This window comes from Numenius arquata, chromosome 2 (genome assembly GCF_964106895.1).
Source record: "Numenius arquata chromosome 2, bNumArq3.hap1.1, whole genome shotgun sequence".
In the NCBI taxonomy this organism is placed as follows: Eukaryota; Metazoa; Chordata; class Aves; order Charadriiformes; family Scolopacidae; genus Numenius; species Numenius arquata.
In genome coordinates, this window is record NC_133577.1 from 70,866,704 (window position 1) to 70,891,127 (window position 24,424).

General features: G+C 42.3%; 1 protein-coding gene across 1 annotated transcript in view; it reads left to right on the top strand.

Moving 5' to 3' along the window:
* TBXAS1 (thromboxane A synthase 1) overlaps positions 1 to 24,424 on the top strand; it is a 233,858-nt gene that overhangs the window by 163,606 nt on the left and 45,828 nt on the right. The window lies entirely within an intron of this gene.

The following is a 24,424-nucleotide window of genomic DNA, read 5'->3' on the forward strand; positions in this document are numbered from 1 at the left end:
CTTTCATAATGGATCACAAGGCTAACAGGAATAAGAGGGCACCAGGCATGGCTGTCTTGCATGATTTTAGCTGCTGGATTTATATGCCGAAATCCTTAACTGTACAATTTGGGGAGTTTCACACTTTTTATGCATTCCATGCTCTGTGATGCACATACAGAACAAGAAAGAGTTGTATAATTTTCTGCTTTGTTGGTAATGGAAAATTCTCAACTATGCAGAATCATGCCCATTCAAAAGGTACCATTTCCCTCCTTTTGGTTGTACAAATATAAAAGCCAGGATTTGTATACACAGAAGATGTCTTCTTTTGTCTTGCATGACAAGGTTCTGAGCATGGTGGTTCTCCATCTGAGATTGCTTTTGCTCTGAGGGCGCAGATGGATGACAACAGCGGAGGTTAGGACTGCGCAATCTGATCTACAGAGCTTTTTCTCAGTGCGTGCTTCATACCTCTGGTGTGAGTTAACTCAGTACAATGAAACAGTTGATGTGTTATGTTCTAACTTACAGGGCTTGGGTTATATTCTTAGGTTATTAGCTCTACAGCACTCCAGCTGGACCATGTTTACTTGTTTCATTCAAATACGGCAGATATAATTATGCCCTTGTGTCCAGTTAGTTCAACTGACTTCCTTAAGGCCTGCAAAGAGGTGAAGGTACAACTTGGCCTGGAGTATGTGCAGTTTACTGGTTCATACTGGTGGCAGTTGCACATAGAAACCTCTATTATGCAGCCCCAAGGAAAACATGGTTCATCTCCTTGCCAGTTCCTGAAAACTGACAGCCTAAGAAACCAAAGTGAAATTGCTGGGAGAGGTATCCAATATGATAGGTAAGCGATGTCATTTGTATCTGTCTGCAGATGGGTGTATGAATTAGTAAACTTGTTCACGTAAGTGCGTAGAAAGCCGACTGCAAGCAGTCATCCCTGATCGTTGCAAGGGGGTTGGACTAGATGACCTTTAAAGGTCCCTTCCAACCCAAACTATTCCATGATTCCGTTGTTAACTGGCTGATTGCTTAAAGACATTTCACACAGGGAGACCATGTGTATGACCATGGCTACATTAAAAGGTAGTGTGCTCCCGTAGGCACAGATTCGCCATCTTGCACAGTTGGTAGTGAGGACTGTTGAGTGAACACTGTTATTTTGGGTTAGTTCAAGTCCGGCCCTCTGTACCAAATTCCCCTTAGCAGTTGGACCGATATTCTGGTTTAGTTCCGGTTAAAGGAGCTCTTGCTGTGTGCTTGGAGGTGGTAGTGTGAACCAATGTGAGAGACTTGCATGTGAACGTGCTCCTGATTCAAGCTAGAGAGCTAAATGGACCCTATGTTGTATATGGTCTGTCTGAGCTGTCACTCACTATTAGTAATATTTCAATAATATTCCAATTCAAACGTGTAAAGTTTGACTCTCTTGGTTCTCTAACAGGAGTATCTTACCAATAATTTCAGTATCTGGGAGAGGTTGTGGAGCTAGGAACACGCGTGGCAAAGAAGATAAAACTTGGTGCAGAGAGACGGCACTCAAAGGAATGATGTTTGCGGGTCAGCACTGTACACGATCTGTGTGGTGCCTCAACCCAAACTGGTGGCCTCTTCCAAAACCATGTCGTCCCATGTCATATATTGTTTGGAAGTACCTTTCAGATCACTTCTCCATACTTTGCTAGTTTTCAGGTTGTCCTGGTTTCAGCTAGGACAGAGTTAATTTTCTATTTAGTGGTTGCTGTGTTTTGAGGTTTGGTATGAAAGGACTGTCAATAATGCATATTGTTTTGGTTGTTGCAAGGCAATGTTTGTATTTTTCAAGGACTTTTTTCAGTTTCCCGTAGAAGCTGAGAAGGAACATAGATAGAATAGTAAAATGGCCAATGGAATATTCTGTACCATAAACACTGTGCTTGGTATATAAATGGGGTTAGCCAGGGGAAGGGGTACTCAAAATCACTGCTCGGGACGGTGTCAATTCATCAATTTACTGGGTGGTGGGAGTGAACAAGAGCTGTGTCTTGTATATTCTTTTACCATTATTATTACTATTATTATTATTGCTATTTTCTTTTTCCATTGTTGTTCTACTAAACTGTCTCTATCTCAGCCTACAAGGTTTTTTTCTTTTCCCTTTCCCCTCCTTTTCTCCCTCCTCTCCCCACCCTTTTTGCAGGGGGAGGGCAAAGAGTGAGCAGCTGTGTAGTCCTAGTTGCTGGCTGGGGTTAAACCACGACGCAGGTTTAGCTTTACATGATGCATATATAGCTGTATGGCCAACGAGAAGAGGGAAAGAAGGATAACTATTCATCTGCTGTCCTTGATACCAGGAAATTCATAGATCTAATCTGTGCCGCCCCATCCTTCAAAAGATTTCCTATTATAAACAGTTCATGATTTGAGCGGGGGGGGACAATGTACTGCTCAAGGAGCCCATCCCAGAATAAGGAAAAGGATACAGCGGTTCAGTCCCCTTATTGATTGTAATTAATTACTCTGAGCTTAGAAAATAAGATCTATGCGAACGGGTTGCAAGTTACGGGAGCAGAAGCTATTTTAGAACTGGGAATATATAGATACTATGTTCGGTTGTCATGCAAGGGAGAGGAAGGGAGGGGGCATAGCAGCTACAGGCTCACAGTTATCAAGTCAGTTGCTAAGAAATTTGATTAGGTTATTGCTTGCACTCAGCACATCATCAGCTTTTCTCTTATCAAGGTGCTTTGCAATTTTCAGAAAGGGTTTTAGAAGGCCAAAACATGGTACAGTCCAGTTGTTTTGACAGGTGGTGGAAGACTGCTTTGATTTGCAGATATACAAGTGTTAAACACAGTACACTCTTCAATCAAATTTCTACTCGGGTAATTATAACTACAAAATGCTCTCCACCATGTCCCCCTTCCTTCCTCCAACCATTTCAGTTGCCTCATGCAGCATGTTTTATAGCCCTGATCTGTGGTGTAGAGCTGTGGTCTGATTTCACAGCAGCTGCTGTGCATCGTCCCAGAGATGGCTGTACTTTGGTGGTAGACAGAGTGATTTACGTGTAGATAGCTCTAGTTTATACATTCATTTACTAACATTTTAAAAGACATGTGAGAGCCATCTGGGAAAAGATGCTATAAATGACAGTCCCGGTTCCAGGTTTTTTGGCACACCAGTCAAAAACTTAAAGCACAGTGACCTTGTGATAGCCAGTAAGGAGAGCAAGGTCAGTCCATTTAGGCATACAGCAGTGTTTTGGTGGCTGTGGGAGTGATACTTGAGGATACCCCTGAGTTTGCTCTGATGTTTCTCTGTCTTGCTTGTGCAGTGGTTACCTTAGCAGAATGGGACAGCATGAAGGGGAAGGAGAAAGATCTTAGAGATCCCTGTGCTAGCCTGGTGCAAGCTGCTGTGGTGTGGTGCAGAAATATGAGGTTAGGTGCTGGAAGTGGTGTAACCCCAGCACTGTGCTAGGAGTTGGGAGCCCAGAGGAGACATATGTCTGACCAACTGTGGCACTGCTGTATTGTGTCCGGCCAAGTTTGTCCCAGAGTTGTCTTGGGACACCTCTCTGCTTCTCTTCACCACACTGCCTGAATACACTGTAGAGGTGGCACTTCCAGGCAAGTCTGCTCAGAAAACAGTGCCTGGAGTGGGTCATGGGTTGCCATCTCTTTTGTTCCCTCCAGAAACTTCCTCATCTGTTCGCTGAAGGGCTTTTTAGGTCTTCTCTTGGCTGATAGCTCAGTGTGGAGGCTGGATAAGGTCTCTTTCCCTGGAAGTGGAAAGAGACATCTGGCCCATTTCAATGTCTGTGTACCAGACAAGCAGGAGAAACCTCTTCCCTTGGGTATTGTAGAAGTCGGGATATGCGGGTTATTGTGCTCCTCACCTCTGTTCTGGATCTTTGGGGTGTAGGGGAAGGGAGCCCACAGCTTTTCATCATCTCTGGGGAAGCAGAAGAGACAGGGTGCTGAGTGGCTGACCGCTGTCACCACACACTGCATCTTCCCATTCTACCTGTGCGTTCCTGTGACTGCTCCAACTGCAGTGGGAAAGGAAAGTTTAAGCATAATTCCTCTAACAGATGGACTGAAATTAAAATTGTAGAAACTCTGACCTGGTCCTCTTTATGAATCCCCAGGGTACTATGTGCCCTGCGACAGGCCATCCACTGGAAAATAAGCTTGCAGCAAATAGGTGCATCTTGTTGCTGGGTGTGCAGCTTGCTTTAATACCATGAAAGCAAAATAAACAAGATGAAAAGGGAGTTAAATATGAGCTAGTGGGGGCAGGACGCCTACATCTGTGTGTGTATAAAAGAATATTACTTTCTGCAGGGACCACAGATCTGTTTCCAGGACAGCAGAGAGGGGTCAGATCTTCAGAAGGCTGTAAAATGGCACAACATATTTGGTATTAGTACAGGTATGATGGTATACATCAGCTGAGAAGCTAGCCTTTCATTCGTATATGCCAGTAAAAGAGGACAGGGAAAAAAAACTTGGTTGCTATTTCAAGATCAGATTATTTTATAGGGTTTGTGGCTAACCATCCCTAAACTATTAGAGGCTATACAGTTGTGAAAGATGTTTTTATCCACATTAACCAGGTGAGAAGGAACGCACCCATGGTCTTCACACTCTCCATTTCAGTCCAGAAGGATCCCTGTGCAGAGTTCTTAAAGAGCCCGCACAGAAGGCATTTACTTTATGAACAGTTTTTGCATTTGCGACAGATTATTTTGTTGTAAAAACAGGGTGCTTTTTATTTATTTTTGTTTATGTGTGTGCTTAGCAAAAGCATAGTGAGCCTGCAGCATGCAATCGTTCTGAGCAGATGGACACTTGCCTATGAGTCCAACTGAGCTCTCAGCTTTTCTGTGGAGTTTGTCCTAAGCTACAGTGCTTAGGGCATGAAAAATTGCTGCATCTTCCATGCTGGGGATTCCCTTAATATGAGGTCTCTCTTCCCATGTTAGCATTTAAATGTCTGTCTCTCTCCCTTCTCCTTTCTCTCAAGCCTGTGTCATTCACAGTTATAAATTATATTTTTGTTGTTGTTGTTTTACTGGACTGCACAGTTTTAGACAGGAGGAGTAGTGGCACAAAATAGATTGCAAAAACATAGGTGGTCAAGTTAACTTCTTATGAGAAGTTATTTGTTGCCCTTAGGTGAAATGTGGTAAGTGGCTATGTATGTGCTCCTGATCTGTTGCAAAGTAAACAGATCAGGTTAAACCAGTGAAATGAGGTCATTTTCTTGAGGGAGGGAAAGCAAGTATGCTTTGGGGCAGCTAAGGAGGGCAAAGGAGGTCTAAGAATGAACGGCTCTGCCTCCATGTGATAAAGAAATGCATACTTGAAGGTGCCAAGTGTAGAGAAATCTGGAGCGAGGAGCACCTTGCATTCTAATCTCAGCTTCAGGAATAATTTACTGCACATTCTCACTAATAGACAACCGTGTCTTGCATTAACAAAGGGGAAGACTTGGTACTTAACAAGTTTTGTTTTTAGCTTGTATCTACATTAACCTTTTATTACATAAAGCACCACATGAAACAGCTGCATTGAAGGCCTAGTGCTAATTACAGAACGTGAGAAATGTGTTGCCGCGCTGATACGCAAGACTGCAGCGTCTCCGTGCTAGCCAGGTGAGATCTGGTGAAGCTCAGATGGAGCTGTAGCAGCTCACTCCTCTTTGCTCCTAATGCCTAGGAGTACTTTCAGGATCCCTGGCAAAGGTGAAGGAGGGCACAGGAGTCAGGAGGAGTGAAAAAGGAAATAGATGAAAGGGCAGCTATTACTGTAAAATATTAATTGGAGGCTGCAAGACCAACTGGGTTTTCCATTCTTAAAATGGAAATTTCCATTTCCATTTTTAAAATGCCATGTACAGCTCATATTTATCACTGCTTGATATGAGACTTTGAAACACCAGTGTGTAGAGGTACAAAGAGCAGGGTATGTCCCAACATGTCTCTACTCCATCCAGTTTCCTATCCACACAAAGCACTAGAGTAACTTTCAGTGCCAGTATTTTCACCACTGCCTAGAGTCCATAAAGTTTAAAGAGACTTCAAAGTTCCTGCAATACTCTCTCACTATTTAAATGGAGGTTTGGAGGTTATTCTTTAATGGAAAGAAATCTTCCTGTTTCTGTAAATAGTTGCTTTTCTGTTGCTCTATGGCCCAGGAATATTTTCAATATGTCTAACTGAAAATGTTGACTGGACTATGTTTCAACTGTATTCCTTCATGTGAATGATGCCAGCCAAAGTCATTACAATCCATAGTTTCATTTATGAAAAGGTACAGTTTAATTCAATTTTAACTGCTGTGTGTGGTCAGTTGTAAATGGGCCAGGTTGAACTGAACTGACACATAAGTCCCTCTTTTATGATTTATGACTTTGGTGCTGTAATTAATCAAACGTACTGGGTGTGGCAGTTGCTCATCTGGGGTGACTTGGCACATCATCATTGACTTGAGTGGAGTCATACTATTTTACACTGGCTTATGATTCTGTTCTTCACAATCTCTGCAGCTTAACAGAGATGTCTTATTGTAAAGGAGATTTTACTGTTTCAAAATTTTCCCTTCCCATAAAATTCCCAGCGAGCAGTGAGAGGTAGGACCGTTTTTATGGTGTCTCTGTGCCTGATTGAGTACTTTAGATTTTTTAAGCTGTTTACGCAGAGAATTTCCTGGGTAGCACAGACTGCTTTCTCTGAGCATCAGTGAAAATGAGAAGTGAAAGTCAGAGAGATGGCATTGTCGGGGAATTACCACAACAATTTGCATGAGTTTGGTGCCTTTCATGCACTATCTCAAGGCACTATGCTCTCAGAAGCTTGCAACTACAGAGAATAAGATTCACTAAGCAAATATTGCTGACGGTAGAGGCTTGCATTTATCAAGGGAGCCCGAATTGTAAATAGTTTGTAGAAAAAAGTCCACAGAAGAGAGTTGCTGTTACACATGCATACATATACGCGCACAAAACATATAAACCCAGTAAGCACAAGCTGTATTGTATGGTGTTGCTGTTTATTCTATTGAAGGAAATGACCTTCTTTGATTTCTTTATTTGAGTAAAAAGATGTAGCAGAGCCTCACGTCATTCACAAGTGTCAGCTGTCAGCAATCAGTTTTGTTGTTAACAAATAAAAAGATGCTTTTAAACATATAGAGACTGAATGCTGTTGGGTTATTTTTCTGCTGTTCTTCATACAATTGCTCAGTGTCTGAAATCAGTTAATTATCTTTGTCTCATGGTGCTTCTGCACATACAGGCTGAAGATTGATAAGTTAGGAGAAGACAATAAGCCCTTCCCTGAATTTCCCCCTTCTCTTAGTACCTAGAATCTACTGATTTGAATGCAAGCTTTGGAGTTGAGACACGCACAGTCACTTTTCTTGGGCAGAGGTTATTTTGGTTCCTAACTCTTCCTAACTTTCAACAACTTAAGACCTCAGACACTCGGGGCTTTGGTCTCTTCTCTGACTTGTGTCTCTACTGTATAAGGAGAGGTAGCCTGAGCAAGCTCCAGAGCCCAAACCCGCCTCACGTTCGCCAGTGTCGCCACAGGCCTGTTCCTAGACTCAAACGCTGAGGGGGAAGCAGCTCAGAGGGGAAGGCTTGGGCTTGGTTTGCTCACTCTGCAAGCCTTAGCAGGTGTCACTGCACGGTTTGCCTTCTGTCCTGGGCACCCTCACAGGACCAGCCAGAGAAGTTGTTCTGGAGGCCTTTCTGGAAGATTCCCATTGCTTGCTCCCACTTTACAGAAGCTGAGGTTTGTAGGCAGCCACAGTCATCCTTTGATGGAAGCATGGGCAAGCAGGAAGAGTGTGACCGGCCAGGAGCTACATGAGGGCAATTCTTTTTGCTTACCATGTATTTGTAGTTCTTACACTGTATCTACGTGTCTCTGCTCTCCACAGGTGCCTCTTAAAAAGATAAGCACTTCCTGGAGAGCCAGGCTATTTATAATACAGAAAGACTTGAGTTGATCAGCTGATAAGTCCAGGGTTTCTTTTAGAAATGGTTTGACTTTGCTTTTTTGAAAAGTTCACTGTTAGTTTATAGGAACAAAGTCAGGGTTTTAAACCCTAGTAATCCCTTCAAGGAGGTCCTCCTTTCTTGGCTTTTCCAAGAACCTTAGCAAAAAGACAACCTAGCTTTGAAAAAAGCTTCTTTCTTTCCTGGGGAAATCCTTTTGGCAGCTGAGAACTGGTGCTTCTATGTGGCCTGGAATGAGGTGTGGTTGAGATGATTAATGTGCCCGTATTTCAAGGAACTCTTTGTTGTTGTTGTTGACATTGCAGGGTTCCTTTACCCTCCTTTACCAAAGTGAAAAAAAAACTTTAAAAAAACTTTTATTTTTTCCATTTGTTCAGTTCAGGCTTATCGGTCTCTTGCTCATGAAGACTAATTTATCTTTTGCCAGCAATGTCACATGTTGCTCAGTGACTCTGCCTTATTGCTATTCTTGAGCAAAACTGAGTCTCAGGTAATGTATGCTAGACAGATACTCATTTTCACCCCTGAATTTTCCTAGTATTTTGCCATCCTCATAATAATTGACCCACTGTCACTTCTACAGGGTTCGTGTTAAAGAATAAATTTTTCTAGTGACATGGAATGTTTAATGGTGAAGATCTTAATAATACAGTACTTTAAATGTGATTTAAAGAGGAAGCAAAGGGAAGGATACATCTTCCCCACCTTTCTATTTCTCCCCACCTCTGCCTCCATTTGAGGCTTTTATGGAGGAAAGAGCATATTTGCTTTTGATCTGAGGAAAAATATCACTGCTGAGTAAGAAACTGGTTACAGTTTTCTTCAAGATTCATATCCCAACTGCTCCTGTGTATCACTCTGGACATTATATGGCAATCAACATACTTCCCCTAGGGATAGAGAAAACCAAATTCATACCCATATGAATGTTTAATCAATGTTAACTACCAGTATCAGTGTTAACTTTTTAGCTACAGGTAGGTAACGTTATTTGCAGGGTGGAGCATAGTTCCAGGTAGAATTGGTAGATCGAGTTTTGCACCAGGTAGTTGAGCCTTGCAGAAGTAAATAAGGAGATAAACTCAAACCACAGTAAATAGCACCACTGCCGTCCATGACTTTGGGAGGGGCATACTCTCACCAACTTTACCAGAGGAGTTACATAGGACAGGAAGAGAGATGCACATAGAATCATAGGATTGTCAAGATTGAAAGGGACCTTTCAGATCAAGTCCAACCATCATGGCATGACTTCTTCAGAATGGGGATGCCTTTCAGGGGTAGAAGTGCCTGGTCTTTCAATGGCAATGTGTCTAGCATTCAGGATTTTTTTGTATGTGAAGTAGAGGTCAGGTCCAGAAAGGTATTATACTAATACATATATATATATATATATATATATATACTGAGTTTTTTCATGGGAGTTAGGGACCAAAAGGTTCCCCATAAGGTATGTTCTGCTGAATTGTAAATACCTAGCAATGAAGGACCAGACAGCCAGACGTAGGCACAACCTCAGATGCAAGAAATCAGAGAAACCAAGCCATTTGGCCCTGAGAGAACTTGCAAATGAGAGAGGGTGGCCTTGGACATCTGTGTCACGACCCCACACTGTGTCTCAGAATTAGCAGCCAATCACATTCATCAGACAGCAACTTGTCTCCTGGGTAATATTAAACACTAAACTAAACAAGGAAGTATTTTCAAGCTCTATGTTAGTTAGCATCCGTTTGGAATAAGATCCCGACATGTCGCCAGCATAGCAGGCAGATTCTTCAAGGGATGAAGACATTGGTCCAGCCCCAGCATCCTCGTCTGCTGTGGGGCTCTTCAGTGATCTACTGAGATGATCCACTTCTGAGGTGCCTTCAAGACTCTGGGATAAAATCTTGCTTTAATAGCACTTTCCCTGGTCAGGACAATAGCGACTCTTGAGATTTGCGAAAACAAGTATCACTTTCTTGGTAAGGAAGCAGAGGAAGAGAAGGAGAGGTACTGGGGAACAGCTTATAAAACAAGAACAACTAACAAATTGTGTGTGTGTGTGCGTATGCCTGCATATGAGAGAAAAGAGGAGGGAGAGAATGAATCATGGCTAAAGAAAAAAGGGTCTTTCATCTGAAAGTTCAATGCAGATTCCTGAATTGCACATATTATATGCATAAGGTGCGAAAGCTGAGCTGAGGAGAACACATGCCTAATTTGTTAAGAAATGGCAAATCCCCAGCAGCAACCAAGATGAAATTAAACTTGTACTCAACATATTCATAGCTTAAAAATGATCTTAGCTTGTACGAATGTGAGGTCAAAATGGAATTTTTCCTCCAGGTATGTACATAAATTAGGTAGCATTAATAGGAAGTAACCAGTCCATTTATTTGTCAATAAGCATTCAAAGTGAAGGCTGAATGAGCCTGTGCCAGAAGGAATGGAAACTAGTTTGCATTTCATGATTATGTAAAGCAGTTCTTGGTAGAATGAACTTCTTGTGACCTCTTCCCCCCCCCCCCCCCCCTTTTTTTTTTCCCTTCTCTATCACCTTGGCAGCACATACGTGTTTAGATAATTTCCATTTCTAACAATGTGTTTGTGTGTTACTTTTAATGAGAATGAGATGGCTTTTGTGTTGTTTGTCCTGCTTCATCTTTATGCTTTTCTTATGCAAAGAAAGAAAAAGTGGTATTCCTGGGTGTGCCCTTGCTCTAGAAATGTAGTGGTCTTCCAGTGATATGAGCGAACATTTTCTTGCTTAACCAGATAGAAAGACTGGTGCAGAGGGAGTAGTCAGGAAGACGCAAAGAAAAGTAGGAAATTGATGCTATTTAAGGACTCTTCCATTTCACACCAGTTAATAGATTTTTCTGTCCCACAGAACTGGATGATACCTATTTTTTACTAGTATTGCCAGCTAATTTGATGCCTAATTTTCAAAGGTGGGTCTTTTCCAAAATCAAATCCTTTAAAGCAAACAAAAACTTATACCTCAGTGTAACTAGTCACGTTTTGAATATTTCGGTCAGTGCTCCAAAATGCTTTCTATGGAAGTGGACTGGGCAGAATTAGAATTTCACTGCTATAGCAGCTGCTGTGATGGACGTTCAGGGCCTTGATCAGGGGAGCCTGAAAACTTTTATACACTAGAAATGCCCATAACTTGTATGGACTGGACTGCCAGTTTCTAGCCAGCACCAAGTGGATAAATAGGTGCTTGAAAGAAGACTCATCTAATAGCTGGTACCAGATTCTTCGGGTTCTTTATTCAGGTCTCAGATGTAATGAGACTGAAAGCTTAGTTACTTTCTCACTCCTAGGAATTATCCTTCCTGGCTGCCACCGAGGCATAGCACATTAGGGCACATTGTGCAAGCAGAACAATTCATTCTTTGGTACTGTTGACTTAATACTTTCCACCTGTATGAAATCTTTGCTTTCAGAATTCAAGAAAATATTCATATTATTTTATATGTAAAAAAATTAGATTTTACATGCATCTTAGACAAAAAAATTTGAATTTCAGAAAAGTTTCAGTTAATAAGTGCAAGAAAAAAATACATAGTGCTTTTTTTTTTTTTTTTTTAATGCTTAACACACACCCAGGTCAAAAGACAGAATGCATTAAAATGATTTTGACCTTCTGGTGCAATAGATATTTTGAATAAACTTTAATATCTTTCTCAGTACTTCTGTTTACATTTCAAATTCAAAGAAGAAAATTGAGAAGTGGAAAAGTTCTGAACATTGGGCAATTATCCATAGCCCCTTGCTGCTGTTGTTGATCCAAATGAAGGAACAAGGAAGTAACAAGGTGTCAGAAAGTCATTGTATTGTGAGCTGGAACAAAACACTTTTAAGAGCTCTTGCTTTTTGAAATTTTTTTCAAGATATGTCAAGTTTGTATGCACTCAGGATATGATACAAAGAAGATTTTTGTGCAGTCAGGAATGAAGATTTAATAGCCTGATAAGTAGAGAACCTTTCAGATAATTTCAAGGTGTTAATCTAACCTTGCTGTGCCTTTAATCTTTTGGTGTTCTGGAGAATGTAAAAAACAAAAGCTGACTGTTTTGGTATCATAGAGTAGTCATGGAGAAAAAATTTCTTCCAGCAGAGCAGCTTTTAAATAAATTATTACTTTCTTTTTTTTTTCCATGGTGGGGAAAAATAACTGTAAGATGGATTTAAAGGGAAGTGAATTTACTAAGTGTCCTGCATCTTTCTCTCTCGCTAATTAGTAACAGTCAAATGCTCTTGTTCTGCAGACAGTGACTACAAAGAAAAGAGGATAAAGAACTTGGGAAAGACTCTAGAGCCGAAATAATTAGGCAATTTATCATTTAGTGTAATTGGACTGGTGCAAAGCAGCATTATTTACCACAGGTTTCCATTTCTTCTAACCGGGTGTGAAAAATACAGCTACATTGATTGGGAAATGCTCTTAGTGCTTTTTCCAATATGCATTGTGCGAGGGATGTTCAGTTCAAAGTGTGGTGTTCCTCCCAGTGATTTCTTTTCCTTCAGTGATCTTCAGAAGCAGCCTTCAGCTTCTAAAACCTCAAACCAAAATTAGATTAAAGTGCCCAATATGGGGTCAGAAGTGGGAGGGAAAGAGAGAGGGGTTTCCACCGGGGAATTTTCACTTAACAAATGAAAGCCTTTGCTTTGTTTCAAAGGAAAAATTGCCAAGTGGAGGCACATCTTAATCACATTGGTAGCCAGCTGAGATGTTTATGCTAATTTCCAAAGGTATGTAAGTATAGGAATCAGGAGGTCCAAAATTCCTGCCTCTGTGATGTGAAAAACACAAGCGTTTAAGCACCACTGGCAGATAGCTCTGATGTTGTTTCAGTGTAAGGGGGAGGGGGGGGTGTAGTCACAAGGGGTTTACTTGAATTTCACTTCCCAATTTGCCAGCAGTATGAATGCCCCTTCACCCAAAGGTGAGTTTTTCCATTGTTTTTCCAAGGAGGAGGCCCCAGTTAGCCCTTTGCGGTTTGTCAAATTATGGCACTCTCCCAGCTTTGTGCTGTTGCTCTCCACTCTTGGAGATCACGTCTTCACAAGCAGCTTTGCTTGTGATGGATGCTTTGGAAACATTCAAACTCCCTGGATTTCCCCACCTGAGTCTCTCGTATGTGGTGACCCCAGGGCTGACTTTCTGCCAGACCCCAAGGGTGGCCTGGAATGTCACATCGCGCTCTGGCATATGCGGTTTTGTGCTGCAGGTGCTTTGTGGTGCTGGCACCCCAGTGCTCAGATATGTGTCCCCGAGCTTTGGGGAGTGGAAATCAAGTAGTGGAAGAAATTGTTATTTAAAAGTGATCTCACTCTACCTGCCTGGTAGAAGCCAATTGGCAGACACCCCCGCTGGGAGGAGAAGTAGGGGAAAGAAGGTGATGTTTAAAAGCATTTTACTCCCTGCCTGTGAGAAATTCACAAATATGCACTGCCAGGCTGTCATAGGTGGGTGCCGCAAAAGTGCTTTTAAGTGGCACAGCTTGACACCAGTTGCATCCGTGACTTCAGATAGTGTCACAGGTTGTGGGTTTTTTTCCCCCAACGCCTTGTTATTTTAAGACATTTGTATGTGTTTGATACCTTCTTTAATAAGAAAGTCATGACTACCAGCAATTTCCTATGGAGGTACGAGGAGCAACAAAGTAGTGGGTTGCTACCTAAAATACTGCCTGTCGCCTGAGCAAGCTCAATGTGAGATAAAATGGATAATTTGGATGCGATCTCGGAGTGCTTGATCCCTCACCAAAGGAGTGTCTAGGCTCCGGTATTGAAAGACATACCTCTGTGGATGTGGCCACTGTTAATTGAGAAAGATTCCAACATTTGTCAGTTGTTGCGCCATATCATAATTTGTTGGCTGTTTACACCGATCACCTGTGTTGAGCAGAGCAGACAGCTGAAATTTCAGGGCCTTTGGGTTATTTGGCTTAGAGCTAGGATCCAAATATCTTTGAAGTGACCCTACGTATTTACGAGGAATGTGCAAATTGTCTTTTTGCCCAGCTGAGCAGGAGTTGAGCAGCAGGAGGGACACATCACCACAGCTCCTGCGCTCACAGCTCCGTGGAGCTGCATGGGACGGTGGCAGTCCCTTGCCAAGCTGGGATTGCTGTACTTCTGACATCGTGCCTGATGCTTCCTCATCTCCTTCTTTGTTTTCCTTTTTCGACCCTGTTCCTTCTTTCCTGAACACACAGGTCTGTGCAGAGAACTACCTGGAGAAGCCACTCTGCCCACAGATGCCTTGTGTGTTAACCTTGCTTGTCATTTCGCATTGTGACAGTCGCCTCTGCGGCTTTGCACAGGGGCTGTAATCCTCCTCACTTGGTTCCGTAATGGAGCTTATCTGTTTCTTATATTTACCCAGAGAGGCGAGTGGTCGCTTTACCTACAGGTTTGAACAATGTTTAACCCAAACTGAAACTGTCAGGCAAACGACTTTCTTTTCTTTAGGTTTGGTACTCCACCACTTTGGCACTGCAGACTTCTGCCAGTGGGAGCAAGATACTGTATCTTTTCTCATTATTTTAGGTTATTTTAGCACTTTTCATATGATAACACCCAAATGATACATAAATACGAATCTCCAAATCTACCTACAAGGCTTCTAATATTAATAGCCTTGCTTTTTCAGGGTCAGGCACAGAGAATATAAAAGTTTTGGTGTGGGAAATGTAGAACTCATCAAGCAGTATTTGCATGTTCTGGTTAACTTATATCCCACGAGGAATACTTTGTAAAATATCTGGTGTTTTCCCCATGGGTTTAAGTGAAAATACAGTGATTTTTGTCAGAGGTCCAAATCACTGAAGTCAATAGGTCTACTGGTGTCCACAAATTAAAGGATGAGCCTGCATCACTATACGCAAGGACAGAAGTGCAAATTGTGGTTTTGCCACTGTTTTGAGTAGTCTCTACATAGCACACTCCTTTCCATTCTGCAGCATTAAAAAAAAAAAAAAGGGAGTATTGTCTATGAAATTCATTAAACTATAGATTTTAAGTTCAGGAGTCTGTTATTGTGCAACCTAGTCTTGTGTACAACCAAGGGCACAGGATTTCACTGAATTAATTCTCTTTGAATTAGTATACCTGTTTAAAAAAAACCCTCCCACTTGTTTTAATTAGGTGGCATAAAATCTCTTGCCTGAGTTTGAAAATGAAGGATCCCAAGAAGAGCAAGCAAAACAAAATGCTTTAGTAATCTTTTTAATTATCCTTGTTCCATCATTGCAAGTTTTGCTGTTCTAGAAATGTTGGGCAAAACTGTCTTTAACATGTTGTCTTTATAGGATTGTGGAATCTTCCATGTTTTGCGTTAATTAAACATACAAATCCCACAAACTGTATCCAGGGTAACAGCAAACCAAGAACCTGATTCTCAGTTTACATTTAATGCCTTCTTTCACCGCTCCTGTAATGGGAATGGACTGTCAAGGGGGGGGGGTGTACATCAACCTCACACTGTATCTGCAGCAGTATTACTATCACCTTATTCCTGCGTGATACTATCTTGCTAACATATAAACAAAAGCTTGAAACTATGGTAAGGCCTGTTTATGCTGCCATAGTAGGACCTTAGCGCAACTGAGAACTGGGCTCCAAAGACACATCTCTTGTTCTTACAATCCAGTTATCTAAAGGAAAGGAGCAATGCTCATCTTGCTGGCAAGGAGCACAAAGCAAACCAGTAATTCAGACAATGATAGGAGAAAAAAAAAACAAAACATGACACACTCCATTAAGTTTCTTTCTTTCTTAGTGGGAAGAACATGAATGTTTGTGTCATGCAGTGTACTGACTTTGAGGTGAGAAGTGCAAGCCCATGCAAAATAATAGATCTTCTTATAGAAGTTAAAGATGGAGTGGAAACAATTTTTTTAATTCTTTTTTGTTCATGCTACCTTCTTTTATATTCTCTGTTGGACTGAAGTAGGACCCTTGATATAGGAATGCAGATAATTTGATTAAAATTTGGATCATACTGGAGATTTAAGTTCAGCTTGTAGAGTAGTGACATAGGGATGCCTGTCATTTAGGAAATCTGCAAAGACTTGACCCAAACCTTTGGGAGGGTGTTGCTTTGGTTCAGATCCTGAGTGAGATCATTGCTGTGCTTCTATAATCAAGAGGCTGCTGTTGTTGGGCTCAGGGTTACAGTTGCAGACTCAGCCCCAAAGGACCAGCTGCTCTGCCGTAAATTGGGGTTGGTACTGAGGGGGAGTGAAAGACACAGTAAACACGCAGAGTAGCAGTAAATGACAAGAGGATATGATATGTAACATTAACCAGGCTCAGTGTTTGCTTAGGTTGTAGAATAGTCTTTTAAATCAATCTTTTATTATCAGTGGAGCCTTTGCAGTGCACTGAAATGGAGAACAGTGCAAGGGCACAAAGACTTGGTGCAAAGCAAACATCCTGATTTCTTTCCTAGCTCCAATTTTACAAGAAAACCATAGATAGATCCAGGTCATAACATTCAGATGTGAAATTCTTCCATGTTTGGCAACGTTTGGAATTGGGCTCTGATTTCATCCTCATTCCTGCCATAAGGATTCATCTCAGTCACCACCCTGATATCATGTGTAAACAGGGCTGGGAATGTAATGCAAGGGGTCCTCCTGCTTCTACCCTAACCTTTCTGGCAACAGTGAATTTGCCATGATGTAGTTTAATCTCTTCCAATAGTTAATTATCCTTCTCCTAAATAAAGATCAGGTTTCTTTCCATTTTTAAATTATTGCCCTCAGATTCCCCTGAACTTCCATTATTCAATGACTGCTGTACAAAAGACCCTTTGCATAGAAAAGCTATTTTCTCCTTATTGTATGTATATAATCAGAAACTACAATGATAACACCTGTAAGTGTTTTCCCATGTTAAAATTGCAAATTCCTAAAATTTCTTTTTGTAGAATGTCTTTTTTTTTTTTTTAAGAAGTTGGACAGTATAAAGGCATGTTTTCAGAGATTCACCAATGTTTTTTTTAACATCCTTTGGCAAACGTGGATATCAGAATTAGAATATTCTAAAAGGAATCTCCAGCAGAAACAGAAACCTTACCAACCTTATCTCACAGACCCGGTTTTGCTCAGTGTGCTCTTATTTCAAGTGCTGTAGTTGCTGGTGGAGTGGAGTGTTCTTAAGTGTTGCTAGATCTTTTTGTCAATGTGTTATTTTCCTGTTTCTGTAGTTCTATAAATACACAAAGAGAAATTAGATGGAAAGTAATGTCACAAGCTGGGGGTTAAGGTTTTGTTTTGTAGGAAAGCAATGCTACCAGATCTCTTAAACTCCCACCAACTCAAAACTAATTGTTGGGATGGTTGCTTGAAAATGAATTGAAATCTGAATATTCTCTTATATTTTTAGCATTTCAGATTAAGGAAGTAATAATGTTAATCCCAGTAATGCTCTGACTTTGCAGAGAAATGTGGTAGCCATAAGACATTTTCTGTGCATAGCCAGATATGCAAATTCTAAGCAGTGCACTGGCAAACACTACTAAACCCTAATGTGCATCTTTATGCACCTAAATATATGAACGCTAATATATCCTTCAACACTGAACTATGCAATGGGATGGTAATTATAGACCAGGTCATTCTTAGTAGTAAATTTTTTTCAAAAAGTTCTTGGGAGAACTTTCCTTTCCCAGTCAGCAATGGGGAAAAAAGGATTTAATTTCAATGTGTTATCCAAAGGGTGCAACTCTTCAGTGGAGCAGTACACCTCATCTCCTGGTCCAGCACTGCATTACTGTCAGTGATGCGGTAATCAAACCAAGCTATGGCATTTTAACCTCTTTATTTCTGGACTGAAAGGGGCAAAACAGAGAATGAAATGAGCCCACATTGCCAGCTGGAGCCAGGAGGTTTCCCCACTGTGCTGAGAGATACTAGGCTGAAAGCTGGTCCATCCAGTGCACACAAGAGATGTTAACTGGAGCTGTTTGGGTTTGCTGCAGAATGGAAAGCTGTAGGAAATGGATTCATGTTGTCCTTCTGAGTGAAGCTGGAAACAGATCTTGAAGTTAAAAATCCAGCAGTGCTCATGGTCTCATTCTGTCTGGATTTGGAGTGGGTAGAAGCAGAGCCGCCAAAGGAACACTGGGAGATGTAATATGCAGTTAAACCCACAGCACCGGTAGGACTGGACAATCACTAGTTAAAGCTAGTTAATTATTTAAGAAAAAAATTATGAAGTATAAAATATTCAAACTGCCTGTGCCTGATGCGTGCCATTGCCACAAAGGCACACACACCTGGGTTTTAAATTCTTGCCTGTTTATTTCAATTTTTTTTTAAAGTGAAGATATGTTAATACTAATGATGGAATAATATTTTAAAACATTAACGATAAAGAAAATACGGGGGAGAAACTTTGCTATTTGTTTCTTCTAGAGGGGGGATATGCCTGCTTTCTTTAAAATGAAAATAATTTAGAACATTTCTTAGCTCTCCCGGAAATGAATAACTTACTAAGTGTTGTGATAATTGTGCAGAGAACCCGTTACGGTAACAGAGTGTAGCTACAAACTGACTGGGAAATTGGTGCCTTGAGTCTGAAATTACATGTTGCAGTTACCAGGCGTCATTTCAGATTAGCTGTACCTGTCTCGTGGGCAGCTCATCGGGAGCTGCACTGGTGAGTCAGAGGGACCTACCATTTTCCTCTCTTAGAAGCTGGCCTGGCGTAGAGGGCTTAACTTAGAAACAAAGGCGAAATAAAAATCAGGCTATGCTGAGCTGTTCAGCCCAGAGACAGGGTCTGCTAGAGAAGCAGTTTGTTGGAAACCTGGGCAAAAAAAGCTCGCCTCCTGCAAAAGCCTGGGGATGGTGTTAGGCAGCTTACATACCCGGTGACAACTCTCGAGTACCTGGCACTCGCTTGAACTCGCTGTCGACATCTGTACACCTGCTCTTAGCAGGCAGAAGGCAGCATTTCTCCAACTGTATCTAAAAATGGAATTTCTCACCAAAAAAAAAAAAAAAAAAAAGAGGCTGTTAGTCACGGTATCTTTGCCAAACTCCATTTACATGTTGGCTGCTTAAAGACCCATCTGCAGCGTCAATCGCCTGACACCGGTTCACTTCCTGTCCTAAATTGCTGTAAAATCCCGGGGCATAAAACGCTGGTGCTATGGCTTTTTGTCAAACCCGAGACCTTCTCCCTCCCCACGTCTGCTCTGTGTGCTCTCGGCTCACCTTCCCGTGGCCTGCCCTTCTGGGTCTCTGTGATAGAGCTGGGTTGGGTGAGACCTCAGGACCTGGCCCCGCAGACGTCAAAGCTGGCGCTTTCAAGCTTCTTTGCTTGCAATGCCATATATACTCGTATTTCCGTAGTCATGATCTGAAGTCCTGACCCCCCTAGTCGGGGGACCGTTGCTGGGTGTACATGAATAGTTTGAGTCACCTTGGGGAGCAGGACTGTCTGTATGTGGAAGCACACATTTTGAAAGTGCACTGAGATCCTTCAGGGTATAAGTTTTATAAATGACAGATCTTATAAATCCTGACTGCCTGATGGCAGGCACTAGAGTGGAACATTTTGTCATCAGTGCTTATTATCTCAAGATTCTTAATTAGTTTCATTGATAATTTTGTCGCACTTGAATGTTCCAAATGATTAAATATTTCAGTGCTTGTTTGGTGGAAACTGTCTCCGCCGTGTACAGCAGGACATAATACCGAGTCCAGATAGTCGGTGGAGAAGCGGAGTTCACCGTCCCTTTTGCAGCCCCTCATGGGAGCTACTCTCTGATCACTGAGGTTGGGTATCATTGTGGCCGGTTGCAGAACACCAAGGTGGCTGATTTAGGAGTACCAGAAGGAGGGATGGTGAAAAAGCCTAGTTTTCCTTTGCAGGTTTGAATGCAGTATTTTTCCTCCACTCTCTAGTCCACCATTCAGGTGTCCCAGCTGAACGCACAGAAGTCATTTGCCCGAATCCCGCAGAGAAAGATATTTCAGCCAGATGGGTTTTCCAGATTTAAAGAATTATACCTGAAGGAGGCTGCCTGCGGTTTTCTTTCCTTCTCCTTCACACTTGTGCTGAGGGCAGCGGGTTCCCATCACACGGCTGCAGGTCAGTGAGTCTCCATTTCACATTTAATGTGCACGTCTTCGACTCCTGCCCACCCTCCTGGCCGGGGTGAGATGTGCCTCCAGCATCTGCTGGGGCCCAGGTCACCTCTTGTGCAGTGTGTGCACACAGGCAGCCCAGCCAGCAGAGCACAGGGCCTGTTTTAATCCCTTGAAACACCAACAATAGCTCCTGTCCAAGCTCTAAAACCTGTCCCGAATCACAAGGATTTTCACCACAGCGCATGGGCATGTCTAGTTTATGCAAAAGAACAAACAAACAGAAAAAGAAATCAGCAAAACCCTTTAAAATGCCACTTCTCATAACTATTTACTTAAGCCATAGACCTGAATGCTGAATGTCTGCTGTAAATTGATGGTATAAATTCCCTGTTTGCTTCAGGAGAGAATTTGGCTCTTTGCCTTGAGACTTGTAAGAAGAGAATATTTTAAACCTATGGTTAGGAGACACAGCACATTCATATCATTGCTTTAATCAGATTACGTTTTTCCTTTTTTTTTATTTTCTTTAAATTATTTTTTTTAGACCAAGTTGTGGCATTTTTTTCAGAGCCCTGTCGGTTGAATGTTCCCCATAGGTGGAATGTAATTAAACTCCACTGGCATCTCCCCCTGCTGGGATTTAGACTAGGGACAGATCTTTAGGAAGCATAAAACAAACACTGTGAAAAAAGAAACATTGTTAGAAGAGTTGCCAGAGAATCAGCTCTGCTCCATTTACAAGCTGATAGTTTTGAAAATCTGCCCTTTCTCCTTTTGTGAATTGGTTTCTAGAAATTCTTAATTAATCATTTAAACACCGGGGCAGGGGGGAACCCACGAATCTTTCACAGCTCTCGCTCTGCTCACGGGCTGAGAGTTCACATGTCCAGAAGTGCTTTCTGCCTGAAACCCTGGCTTTTGCTTAACATAATTTGATGGTGAAGGCACTGCCCTGATGGTGCTGAGGAGGGAAGGCTCTGACAGCAATGGCAAGCCCAATGGACGCTTGCGCTCTCAGCCTGCTGGCATGACAGTGACCTGTCTCAGGGGAAGGACCCATCACCGAGGATGTGGGGCAGCTTTTTCCCTGGCCAAGTTGGAGCTGCTTCCCCTCCATCACGGATGGCCTTGTGCTACTCCTGTCCACGAGGGGCTGCTCCCTCACAGCTCCTGAGAAGCTATTCCCATGTGTCACCTCAGCTACATCCAGCTGCAAAATAATAAAATGAGGCCCGCCTCTCAGTTCTGGGAGTATAAATATGGAATAACCTAGTCCGCTCGTGGGTTTACTGTGCTGGAACCAGGAGGAGAATCTGTCGCCAGATATTGCTTGAATAATGGCTATCAAAGGCAAGAGTGAAATGATAATAGTTTGGGATCAGTTCCTAGTGAGCCAGTGTCTGTATTGCAAAACAAACTGTACCGTAACTGGGACTGCCTTTGATGGTCCTCCTGCCTCAGTGTTTAAATTAGATGTTCTCTTTGGAATCAGGAAAAGACCTAATGCTAGGAATGATGTATTTCTCACCTGTCTGATAGGAGACTGCTTCCACTTTTCTACATACTTCTGCAAAAATAAAATGAGAGCCCTTATTTCTTGGTCGGCGAAGCCTGTTGCTGTGGATGGTGGAGCAGAGCTCTCCGCCTGGTAGAGGAGAAGGGCCTTGTGCTTCTCTCCTCAAAGGTCACTGATTGCAGTTACTGAGACCCAAGGTAGATGCAATCACATCTCAGTTGGAAAGCACATTGTCTTGTAATAGTCCTTTGCTATGTGGTGATAGAAGAAGCAGTATTAAGAGACTTTTTTAAAACCAGTTGTGGAAAAGCATGCAATGCAATGGTGGGGAACATTTATAGCTTGTAGTCTGGTCAAAAGCAGGTTTTAGGGGTTTATGTATTAACTTTATTAATTTGCTTTTTTCCTCCCATCTTTTTATCTATGCCAATTGCTTTAGCATCTGGGTACCAGATGTACAGTTGATCACCACACTGCTGTGGTGTAAAAGGAGTACAGGTCACTGCAAATACTTTCTCCCCCCTTCTCCCCTCCATTATGTGTCCCCTCTTCCACGCTCTGTAATTCCTTCTTGCTCTCCTTTGTGGTGTTGGTCTCATCCTTGTGCATGAGGGTGCTGGACTTGGCACTGCTCCCTCTTTGGTGAGGGAGCTTTCTTCGTGTCAGTCACGTGTAGTGTTAGAGTGACCATATAGAAACAGGATGTTCCTGTAAGTGTTGTGATCAGAAATCATGCTTGCTCCAGGGGCCACACATAATTTACAAAAATAAGAACCCAGGCTCACTATGGAAATATAATCCAGTCTGTGCATCTGTTCACTGCTATTAGGAGTATTAGTTTTCAAGAGCAATCCATTATTATGTGAAGTACCTTACTTTGTTAGATAAACAAGAAAACCCACACTTTTAATCTCCTGAAGCTTTTAATGGCATCACAGGATGCAGGTACTTGAGACACCGATACCTACAGCAGAGGGATGAAATGGCCTTAGCTTCTCCTCAGCTTTGGCCTGAAACCAGCAGAAAACAGAGCTGTGCCATTTTAAGAGGATTTTGCCAGCAAGGACATTTTTTATAAGCACATCAGGTGCATGCACTTGGGCAATAAAGGCTTATAGAGGAGAGAGAGGTCTGAGCTTTGAGTGCTCTGAATTTTCTATAGCTGTATATTAAATTCAAAGTAGCAGTCTAAAAGCATACCTCCATCGGCAGAGACTGCTGAAGGGGGGGAATAACGGTGGGGTGGGAATTAGCTGAGGCCCCATCACCTCATCGGTGCAGTGTTTTGGGGGTCAGGGAGGCTTCAGCATCAGCTGCTGAAGCACGGCAGGAAAAAGAGCAGCAGCAAGCTGGGGAGCAGGCTGCTCACCTCTCTGTGTAGCCAGAGATAAATTGCTGCAGCAAAATTGTGAGCAGTGTCGTGTAAAGAAAAACGGAGGATCTGCACTGGGGGTTGAGAGAGATGAGCTGTTTTCGGGGGCTGTCTGGAGCAGAGTGAGTTCGGGGTGTTCTGACATGTTCTAGCCACAGCAAAAGTATGAAATGGGGATGAGGAGGCTTGCCCACAGCCATGCATATTATTATATTATAATTGTATTATAACCATCTATACTTTATGAATTGTCTCTTCGTGTTTGTTTGTGTGATGTGCACGGTGTGTGAATGTTTCTGTGCTCACAAAGTGGTGAAGCTGGTGTTTGCTGCCACGCTTCTGCATCTTCTCTAATGATCATTGTAAATTTGCCTCTTCCCTTTTTGAACTACGCAGCCAGCACTGTAATAAAATGCTCTTTGTGAAGAGAATGTTGAAGAGAAGAAGGGGAAAAAAGAGGGCATGGGTGTGCTTAATAAAAAAAGATTCTCTGCACTATCACAGGTGCAGTTGGTGCTGTTTAGAGCAGTCACTCATCTTGCTCCAAATAAATAGTAATGACTGTTTCCTGTGACTGTGCTGTGAATCATATTCAGTCCATGCAGGGGAGTAGAAAATAAAGCTGCATGCAATCCACACGAGATGATGGCTCTTGTAATATTCAGCAGTTGGGCCTGGTTAGAAGCGTTTCATTATCTCAGAATTAAGAGAGAGCTTCCTGCTGTCACAAAAGCTTGTTTATTCTTCTGCCTTCCCTCCCCTCCCTCCCTCTGTTCTTTCTTTCTTTAACATATATCCCCTCTCCCTTTCTCCTGTCTCTGATATGTTGGCTTAATGTTTTTGAGCAGAATGCAAGGTCAAATTAGGGACAGTGGCCCTGAATGTACATTAGTAGTTTATTGCATGGGTTTTGGCTTAATAGGAGGGCGCCTGAATTTTCTTTTATCTTTTGCCCTCTACTTCTTTTCTTAGCTTATACTTAAAATTTATCAGGAAGAAGCAGAAGAAGCTGACCTTCTTTCCCATTTCTTATGGGAACTTCAGAGCTTTTCTCCTTATCTTTGGCTTGGTCCAAAGTTAATCAGCGGGAGTCTTTCAATGAACTGCAGTTGGCTGTTGCCACCTTAAGTCACAACACAGTCGCCTCTAGCAAACGGCTGCTCTGTGGGTGCAGATCCGTTTGTGCATAAGCTGGATGTTAGATGACAGCTAGCAAATGGATAGTGAAACCAGTCAGATTCCCTCCTAGACTGGAGGGCTGAGCCAGAGCTTCTTGCCTAGACCCTTAAGGAGGAGGCCAAGAGCCTGAGCCTGCTTTTCAGGCTCCACCATCTCTGCAGTGTGGCAACGTGAGGCGAGTAAACCTGTGTGCAGCTTACGTGAACCTACGTGATGGGAACCCTTTGTAGTTGGTGGGGAAGGACACATATAATG